The sequence below is a fragment of the Platalea leucorodia genome, assembly GCF_965183815.1.
Source record: "Platalea leucorodia genome assembly, chromosome: 9".
Lineage (NCBI taxonomy): Eukaryota > Metazoa > Chordata > Aves > Pelecaniformes > Threskiornithidae > Platalea > Platalea leucorodia.
In genome coordinates, this window is record NC_138831.1 from 16,153,357 (window position 1) to 16,164,346 (window position 10,990).

Here is a 10,990-nt window from a genome sequence, read left to right on the forward strand (position 1 = left end):
AAAGTTGGAATTTATACAACTTGACTTTTATTTCAAACCAGTGCTCATTACTACTTACATTTTTTCACATAAAGCTCAAGAATTAATGAACACCGGTCAATATCTTTCCCACTCAAATCCCTTCCTCACCACCCCCAGCTATCTTTCCTCTTCTCCCCCCGTCCCTCCCCCAGGTCACGCTCTAGTGTGTCCTGACGCTAGAGCAGAGCCTGGCTATGACACATCGGGGTGTACAGGGAAGGCCAGCGCGGCATGCTGAATTCAAGCACTGCCACTTGCAGTTACAGTCACAGGGTGTGCAGAGAGGACATGGATCCTGACACGCCAAGAAACCTAAAGGCAGGAAATAAGAGATGGTGAATCTTTGCCCACTAAAGCGAATATGCACCACTGACATAGAGCTCCGGTGAGGCGTGAGGAGTGTGATGGATGTATCGTCTGTCAAGGGCCTCTCCCTCCTTACCGCCTTCCTTCTCTGATGCTTCAGTAGTCAAATGAGCCTTATGCCTTTTCATAAACAACGGGTCATCTAAGGTCTGGCAGGGCGTTGCATGATTTGCAGGATCTAGGAAAAGAGGAGAGTTTATTTAAAGCTGACGGGAACTTTGTTCCTTCCCCTATCTCCTAAATAACATTTTGCAGAACTAGTAAGACATCTTTTAAAATTTCTCTCTAAACCATTTTTCACCTCTCCTCCTTTTCAAAGCTGAATATCCAAGCGCTGGGATCTTGTGTCAGCACATGAGAACAGAAAGTGAGACTGACCAAAAGCAGCAAGTGAACCTGACTGGCCAAATTTCACTGGCTAACTTCAGAGCATATACAATGTAACCAACAGCATACATGGTGGCATTTATATTCAACATATTAATTCAATTTTTTCATTTTTATTAATAACAAATATCAAAGTAAGTAACAAATTGTTAGCGTTAGATCTCCAGTTGACATTAAATTTGGCTTTAAACACGTAAGTCTAATAACTACAACATGATTAATATCAGATTCAAAAGTTCACAAGAAATCTGTGGTTTTAGACAACACACAGAAGTGACAAACCAGGTAGCCAAGGAAGTTATTAGAATACAATTATTCCTCTCTGCAGGTACTGGGTATTGATGTTTTGGCTTATTAATTATATTCCTTCTTTATATACTTCCTAATAGGGCTTTCTGCAATATATTTCTACATATTTGATCTTCCACTGTGTAATTAATTTTCAAAAAATATTTTATATTCACTAATTCAAAGAGGGGAACATTGCAAATCTATAAATAGATATTCAGGGAACGGCTTTTACATCATAGCTTTGTAGCATCTTCTCTGTTTTTTCAGAACAACTGAAGCCAAAGGAGCTCAGTATATTTGAAAGCCAGACAGCACAATGTTTTTGTGCATGCACAATCCAGATCTGTGGACCTACATGTATCTATGGACAGGAGCCAACACTTATTACAGAGACTTTTGTTTTGGACACTTATCTGAGCTATCAGTGTAATAGAGCTCTAGAGTTTCAGGTGATCAACGTGCCAACTTAAAATCAGTTCACTCCTTGCACAGGAGAAAACATTTTGGGCCTCACTGGTCTCTGTCCAACACAGTGGCTTGTGCCAGTGCAAAGTGAATGCAAAATAAGCACAGCAGTTATTTTTCTGAGCTGGCGGCATTCAGCACAGCTCTTAATGCTCATTTGCACAGGAAAGTCCTGTGACAGACTGTGGGTCTAAGTAGAACGTAGGAGGATGAAAGCTGGGCGAAAACACCAGAGCAAATAGCTGGCATGGGGCTGAAACTGGGGAGGGTCTCTTTGTGCTTCTATTAATTGATTTCGATTCCTGTGGGGGAAAAAAAAAACAGCTTGTGGACTGATTAGATTTACCTTTCTATGCCTTCCTCAAAACATTACTTACACTACCCTGGTCAGTTCTTATGATGCCACCCTTGGTTTGTTAGCCAGGCCCTTCAATAAGATGAGAGTCCCCAGCCTTGTGGATATGAACCATTGTGCCTCCAGATGTTTGGGGTTTTTTTTTTGGTCCTGTCCTTTTATAATTTTTGCTCTTTCAATAGGGAGTTGCCGGGAAGAAACCAAGTAGCAGACTGAAGACGGACATGAAGTAACCAGGTGAATTAAATGTAATGGACTGATAAATTACATTCAGATTAAAGCTTAGTTCTTTAATCTCCAGTCACTATAGAAACTAACCCTGCCTGACTGCTGGGATACCATTTCAGAAGCACCAGCAGGCATCAGCTGTACTGCCAGAAATGGTGAATAAAGGACATGAGCTACCCTGGGAGTTTGTTACAGAGAGAAACACAAGCTCAGGAGGGCAGTTCTGGTTAGAATAGTGACAAATCTTTGCTGATCTGACCTGGAAAAAACGTACTTTTTAATTCAGCATCAGCTCTCAGGGAGGCCTTATAGCAACAACCATGAGTTTGTTTTATGACTGCCATCCTCCTGAGATCTGTTTCCCTTTACATTCACATGGCAATTTCATTCCTTCTTGCATAGCATCAGAAGACATGGCTACATTACAGATCTCTCCCAATATCCATGTGATATAGTTCAGTTTTGCAGTGCTCTCACAGTGAGGGAATTCTTGCTTTGATATGTACCAACAGATGTCTGGAGATAGGGTTCAGAATGATACTGGGCAAAGAGAGGAGAGAAAAGGATATTTTTATGGGTCACAAACAATTTTCAATGTTTTGCACGGGGTTACTTTACAGGGCTTGGATGCCAGGCAGTTCAATGTAGGCGGAGCATGGGCCTCTGGCCACCTCCTGCAGTGAACCTTCTGGCTTAAGTGTTAGACAAGGAAGTTTTCAAGTTGTTTAACTCCCAGATTTGTAGAGTGACTGACCCCAGCATCTCAAAGCTTAGACCACAACCCCTGCAGTACGGGTGAGCTCAGTAGAGTATGCCCCATTCACTCTGCCACCCTCTGCCCTTTGCAGCCTCAAGTGGCTCACAGATAAGTTGGACCAGGGCCCAGAGAGGACCCAGATGTCACATGTCCCATGGGCGATGGGAGTTGTAAGACAGCTGCCCTTCAGCTGCCTAAGCCTTGTGCGGGTGCACCCAAGCTCCCAGCATCTTCCTTCTGGCAGCGTGTGCTCATGGGCAGGTACCAGAGCTTCTCTTCCTATACAGTTTCTATAGTCGCTAGTCAGTAGGACTATATGTAAATGTCAGCCACACTACTTGCTTGGGTGCTACACAGTACAAAAGCTCATGTGCTTTAATCAGTCCACTGAAGGGCTACCCTGCTCACACAGAGATGACTAATACAAAATTTTATGTAGCAAAGAAATAAATTTTTTTTCTAGTAGGGATAAAAGAAATTTCTTACTATGAGGGCGGTGAGACACTGGAACAGTTTTCCCAGAGAAGCTGTGGATGCCCAATCATTGGAAATTTTTGAGGTCAGGTTGGATAGGGCTTTAAGCAACCTTATCTAGTGAAAGATGTCCCTGCCTATGGCAGGGGGGTTGGACTTAGATGATCTTTAAAGGTCCCTTCCAACCCAAACCATTCTATGATTCAATGAAATTTGATTGTTGAAACACAGGATTTGCTGTAACCCTCTGTTGAAGCATAAGCATGAGCACTTTGCCATCCTTATGGGCTGAGATCTAAAGCTCTGGAAGATGTGCTCTCCCTCTGTCACACTCATTTCATATGCCTGTCATATGATAGTGCCACAGAAGAAATCTCCCTGTACACATTTTCTTCCTCATCTAGCTGACTTATACACTAAAGCATGCAATTTCAATCACACACTGAAACAGCATCACAGCCACTTATGTGAAAAGAAGGGCCTTGCCAAAAACACAGGGGGAAAAAATAAATAAACACGAGCCTTGGCCAAAACTGTAAGATCTGAACTGCACCAGAGGTTGCAAATGGAAGGAGACGCTAAAGGACACAGACTGTAAGTCTAGGCTGTTCTCTTGGTTAAGGCTCGCCAAGGAGAGCCTGAAGAAAAAGGTGCACCATCAGCTGGAGGATTATAAAAGTCCAGGGAGATGGCCCTGGGAGAAACACTGCAACCGATATGACAACAGATGGGGCTGGCTATGACGTTTCTTCCCACAGGGTTTTATCACACGCTACTCTTCTCTACCACTACTACTCTGTCGTAGTGAGTACTGCAATCATCCCAAAATTTTTACTTGGCTGGCACCACAATATCTGAGTTCCTCTTTCTCCCTCTTTCCTCCCTTATTCCCTTGCTTGGTAGCTGCCACTGAAAAACACTGAAAAAAAGAGTAATACACAGGTAGGTATATTCAGAAAATAAATGATGTCCTAATGACTTCAGCAGCTTCTCTTTCACAGCCAGACTACTCTGGGCTGTGGTCTTGTCAGGTTTGCTAGGCTGAGCAAGGAAAGCAGTGGTACTTGGACTGGAGATGTCTAGGAAAATAGATGCTGGATGACTGAGCATCCGACACTTCCCTCTGAGTCAAGTCACACTCGGTGCCTTGTCCAAGTGGCAGGAGGAAGCACTTACAGCTTGAATTCCTGTCTTTCACATGAGGAAGAAAACCAAAGTCTCTGTTACTTACAGGTAAGAAAGAGGCCCTGAAAATTGGCAAGTATGTTCTTTTTCTCTGACTTCCCTGCTCTTATTTCAATGGGACTTTGCCTCCTGGATTCAGCAATCTTTACATTTTTCTTTTCTGGTATTAGACAGGTGACTGGTTGCAGACCAGTGTCTGTGCTCTAGGGGCTCATATGGCGATGGGTATGTACAGTTGTGTGGCCACAAACCTCTTTTATGCAGGCAGTGAATGTAGTTTCACGCATAATATTAGAATCACAGAATCGGAGAATCATTTAGCTTTAGATCTGACAGGCTTCTCAGCCTGCCGTGTTGCCATGGCCCTGCCTGGCAGTCACTGGACCTGGCCTTGACTTGCGGATAGACTTCCTAGCTTGACCTTGGACCTGCCTCATTGCTACCAATTTGTCTGGTCATCTGGACTCTTGGTAGGACCTGGCCACAACCTCTGGGCCTCTCCTGTTCGTCTTGCTCAGGCACTGGGGCAGGGGGCCCTGGCCTTTGGAGGCCTCTGCCCTGCCGACTGTGTTACTGTGTTCGGCTCCTGGCTCTCCACCCTTTAGTGAGCAGCCAGCCCTCGCTGCTCCCCGGCAGTGACTTAGGAAAGCCTTTACTCTTCTTACCCTTTTCCTGCCTTCGCCTATTATAAACCATGCTGCTCAGGGGCGGGAAGAGATCTGAGCTGCAAGACAATTTTAAAGCTGCAGTTGCAAAACAGGGTGGTGCTGTGTCACCAGCTTAGCCAGAGAGTGAGGCACGTGCTAACCTTAAATTATTTCTGAATCTTTCTGATGGACGAGGCCAGTTGCGGGTTTGTTACGCACAAACCCTGGGAAGTAAAAAATTGCCAAACAAGGGTGTGGGTTTTCTTTGGGGCTTCTCAGGTTTCTCAGGGATGTCGTTTCTTCTTTTTATTTTTATACTACTTTGGCGATACAAATCCCATCTCTTGTTTAGCTGTGGTGATTGATAGAGAAACCAACAATATTCGCTGTACATTTCTGTTAGATCTAGTATAACTATAGCCCCATGAAAGTTTGTATTAGATAACTGCTGATGCCTCCCACCAGCTTCAATGTTTTTAGCACGCTTACACACACACCCGGAGACTAAGAAGTATTTGGATCTGCCCTAGAAGTGTAAACGCATAAGTCTGGAATGGCAGTGCAGAAAAAAGCCTTATAGAAAGTATTATAAATAAAATTTTAAAATGCATCCTGCCCCATACTCTCTTAGTCGTCATCACTTGCAAGAAAAGCTGCATTCTTAGATCGTAGCATGGAGCAGGAAAGAAATAGGCCACAATAAGCTTTTCTTCTGAGGGAAGGATGTCTGGTAGAAACTTGATCTGCCGGCACTTTGTCTGATCATACGTGAGCACCAATGAGTAAGAAGCCTGCATCCTGGATTTTTTCTCTGCGTTGGTTTAATGCATGCACGTGGGATTTCTGGTCCATTAAAAAAGAGGCCCTGCAGTTTTTGGTGTCCGTCCCATCCACCTCATGATTGCAAACGCAACTATACCTAGCTGCTTCTGTAATTCTTTGGGGAGGAGTAAAGTTTAACTTCAGAAGATGGAAATACCAGTGACAATCTGCTAAGGAAATACAGAGCACAGTGACCCATTGAACTTACACCCAGACAGCTATTGTTCTAAATATATTTTATAGAATCATAGAATTGTTTAGGTTGGAAAAGACCCTTAAGATCATCAAGTCCAACCATTAACCTAGCACTGCCAAGTCCACCACTAAACCATGTCCCTAAGCACCACATCTACTCATCTTTTAAATACCTCCAGGGATGGGGACTCAACCACTTCCCTGGGCAGCCTGTTCCAGTGCCTGACTGCCCTTTTGGTGAAGAAATGTTTCCTAATATCCAATCTAAACCTCCCCTCGTGCAACTTGAGGCTGTTTCCTCTTGTCCTATCGCTTGTTACTTGGCAGAAGAGACCGACCCCCACCTCGCTACAGCCTCCTTTCAGGAAGTTGTAGAGAGCAATAAGGTCTCCCCTCAGCCTCCTCTTCTCCAGCCTAAACAACCCCAGCTCCCTCAGCCGCTCCTCAGAGGACTTGTGCTCTAGACCCTTCACCAGCTTCGTTGCCCTTCTTTGGACACGCTCCAGCACCTCCATGTCCTTCTTGTAGTGAGGGGCCCAAAACTGAACACAGTACTCAAGGTGCAGCCTCACCAGTGCCGAGTACAGGGGCACTATCACCTCCCTGGTCCTGCTGGCCACACTATTCCTGATACAGGCCAGGATGCCACTGGCCTTATTGGCCACCTGGGCACACTGCTGGCTCATGTTCAGGCGGCTGTCAACCAACACTCCCAGGTCCTTTCCTGCCAGGCAGCTCTCCAGCCACTCCTCCCCCAGCCTGTAGCGCTGCATGGGGTTGTTGTGACCCAAGTGCAGGACCTGGCACTGAGCCTTGTTGAACCTCATACAGTTGGCCTCTGCCCATGGATCCAGCCTGTCCAGGTCCCTCTGTAGGGCCTTCCTACCCTCCAGCAGATCAACACTCCTGGCCAACTTGGTGTCATCTGCAACCTTACTGAGGGTGCACTCGATCCCCTCATCCAGATCATTGATAAAGATCTTAAAGTTATTAATATCTATTCATATTGCATGCATAAAGAATAATTCAAGTAACTTATGTATGCAAGCACAAAATTAGGCATGTACATTTGAAATATGCAATGAGGTAATGCATACTAAAAGACAGAAGAATAATTTTAAAGCTGTTCATTATAAACAAGTTTTTGCTCTCTGACAAATTCTAGCCACACCAGCAGTTGCCCAAGAGCAGGAAGAAACTGTTTCCGTTCTTTGAAAACAAGAAATAAAGCAGAACATTGAGCTTTGCTTGCAAATACAATTGCAGCTGCTTTGGCATATCTTTTAACCTTCATTGGCATGCTCTGACAAAAATGTCAGCAGTCATAACAACATTGCTTTTCCTTATCATGGCGGGAATAAAAAGTGCTGTGCTGCAAAGCTTGCCATTTAAAAAAGGAGAAGGGGAAAAAAAGACTTAGCCCACAGGGCTTAACTGAAAACAGGCCATCAACTTGGAAGTACAGAAAGCAGAACAAGGGTCAGGAGTTTGCTAAGAGGATTTTCACAAATACACGTGTGATATCAGTGCTTTCATGGCAAAATGACACCTGTTAATCAGGTAAATCTGGAAAGACTGGATAATATAGGAGATAAAGTTCTCTGAGACTATTCCACTGGAAGCTGTGGTCCAGCAAGACCCAAACACCAATTCAGGTAGAGACTGAGTCAGCTCAGGTCAGTGTTTAGGGCAGTACTGAATCCTAGGAAGGACCACCAGGAAGTTAGGACTCTAAGTCAGATGTGGACTTTGAACTCACATAGTGAACTTGTCTAACATGTCAGATACCAAATGCTATGGGCAAACTGGATTCAAACTGATTGGGATTGAATTTTGCAGCTAGCATTTATACCTCTAATTCATACCCATGCAACTCGAGTTTCAGGGAAGGGAGTTTTGTTCGCTTTCAAGGATGCAATGTCAGGTATACTGCAACAAGGACCCTGTTAGTCCATGTACTTATCTGGATTCCTTGTGGCTTATAATTTCAAATGCTATTAGGGATTCTGGATGTCTCTGTTTTGGGGTTTGCAATATAAAACAGCTGTTAGGAACTTGGTTTACAGAATTTTCTAACACAAAGGCTTGTTATAGCACCATGGGTTAAGTAACCAAAATTACTACACCGCTTTGGAACTGCAGGACCAAATCAATAATGCCAATCAGTTTATGAGTGATGACTTCTCAATGCTGTTTGCAGCAAGAGTGTCCACTGGAATATTAGGCTTCAAAGCTAGCTAAGACCTCTGATGGGAACCTGAGGTGCAATGAAAACTGTGCAAGGGCAGAAGTATGGTGTGAGCACTAACTGGGTTATGTCTTTGCTCTGGTATGCAGACGGTGTTTAATTAGTAGTAGGTAGGGGTATCAGGGCTAAAGTAAAATAATTCTGTCCAAAAAGCATATAATGGAAATTAAATATAACCAGCATGGACCAAAGGGTCAGAAGGGAGATGGGATGCAAGGCCACTTTCATCTGGGCAACTGTATCAATAATATCTTATCAGGCCAAAATTACCTATGTAACAGTGTCAGAAACACCAACTTTGGCTACAGATGTAACAAAATTGGGACCAACGAGGCAAAATAATTAGAGATGGGTTGTTTATCTTTGAGGAGTTTGGGGAAAGCCCATGCTCCAGCATGTGACACAGTGCATCCCCTGCCATGCAGCAGGCTGTGCTGCTGAGGAACCGACAGCATTAGTGAGGTGACGCTGGGAAACACCCCTGTGTTTGGGCTGGTTAATATGTTGTGTGGGACACATTTTCCCCCACAGAGGTCCACTGAACCTCTATTGCCTTGCTCTCCCATGGAGGGCCTGTGCTGAGAACAGGCACAGCAGTGATAATGCTGCAATGCTGCGTGTGGGGAAAAGGCACGGAGCAGAAGAAACACTCCTTGCTTTGAAACTTCTTCTCAATGAAGCAGAAAACCCTGCAGGAAAGAACGGAGCATAGCTGGGCAACATCTTGTTTTTCATGCTCCAAAGATTGCAGGGCATGCTGCAAATGCTGTAAATGAAGCCTGATTTCCATGTGGCTTTGCATGTGTGGAAGGCACTGAGGAGAGGGGAGCCAAAAAGGCATCTCCCCTGAATTGGGTGGGACTTATGGAACATTTAAGGCCTGCAAACACTCTGGCTCATAAATCCTGCTAGCATGTACTGTATGCACATCCTATGGTGCATAATTATGGCTTCTTCATTACCTTTTGGATTTATTACCTTTAAATTACCAAGTCAGAGGCTGGATTTCTGAAGCAAAGACTGCCTAATGGGAAGACCCTCCCTTGGAGAGAAAAAAAAATGAGGCTGGACAAGGGATGAGCATCTCTCCCAGGAGACACAATGAAACGAGTGCTGCATCTTTCTGCAGACTCCCTTCAGTATTCACCTTCACCAGCCAAAACCCAGCTGAATCTTTCACAGTCTACCTTGCCTTTGTAGCTTTTGGAGACACTTATTCTAGCAAACCATGAAGACAATGTATTTTACAGATATCAGTTGAGCCTGTCACTCAGTACTTCAACAGAAGTAACTTGAGAAAGATGGAAAACTATCTACTGATGGATGTAACAAAGAATCTGCTCCACAAAATTCTAGGACCTCCCACCAAGTGCTCTGTATCCTGCCTGCTCTGTTATGGACTGGCTGATGCAGAGGAGGTGGTTGTTATGACTGATTTTGCCTGGCTCAGTCTCTGGATGAGAAATCTGGGGACTCTTTCCTATACTGGCTGGTAGTTTTGCTGAGACAGAAACTGCAATACTCACACTGTTCACTTAGAAGGCATTACAGAAGTTTGAAGAAGCTGAAGGAATCAAAAATGAATTAGACTTCTTAAAAATGTTCTGTATGTGTGGTAAAGTAATTAAAGATCAAAGAGGTATCTCTACAGGAAAATATTAGTTTAAAAGATTCACATCCTATTTCCCCTCTTGTGTTTAGCAATGGCTAACATCTAGGAGGCGTGTGATACCCACATGATAAATGAAGTCCCAGTTAGTGTCATTAAAAAAAGCTTGCAAGGCATCTGTTAAACAACAGCCCAGTGAAATCATGTTGCTTTACAAGAGAAGGAAAGTCTTGTGAGCTGCGGCATAACAGAGATGGAAGTTAAAACAGAAAGTGTCCTAATCAAACAATCGCCACTGGAAGCAATTTAAGAGGGGTAAAATGTAAAGCATGTTTTTCTCAAAAGCCAGTGGCTGGAATTAAAGAAATTTCCTTAAGAACACAGAATCACAGAACGGTTGGGGTTGGAAGGGACCTCTGAAGGTCATGTGGTCCAACTCCCTGCTCAAGTAGGACCACCTAGAGCCAACTGTTCAGCACCATGTCCAGATGTTTTTTAAATATCTCCAAGGATGGAGATCATCCAGATCATTAATGCAGTTGTTAAATGGGACTGGACCCAGTATTGACCCCTAGGGTACACTGCTAGTTACTGGCCTCCAACTAGACTTTGTGACGCTGATCACCAGCCTCTGGGCCTGGCCATTCAGTCCGTTTTCAATTCACATCACTGACTGCTTACCCAGCCCATACATCTACAGTGTGTCTATGAGGATCTTATGGGAGACAGTGTCAAAGGCCTTACTGAAGTCCAGGTATACAATACCCACTGCTCTCTCCTCACCTACCAAGCCAGTCATTCATCATACAAGTTTATCAAGGCAGTCAAGCATAACTTCCCCTTGATGAAGCCATGCTGACTACTCCTGATGATTTTCTTGTCCTTATTGTGCCTGAAAATGGTTTCCAATGTGCTGCTCTACCACATTGCCAGGGATTGA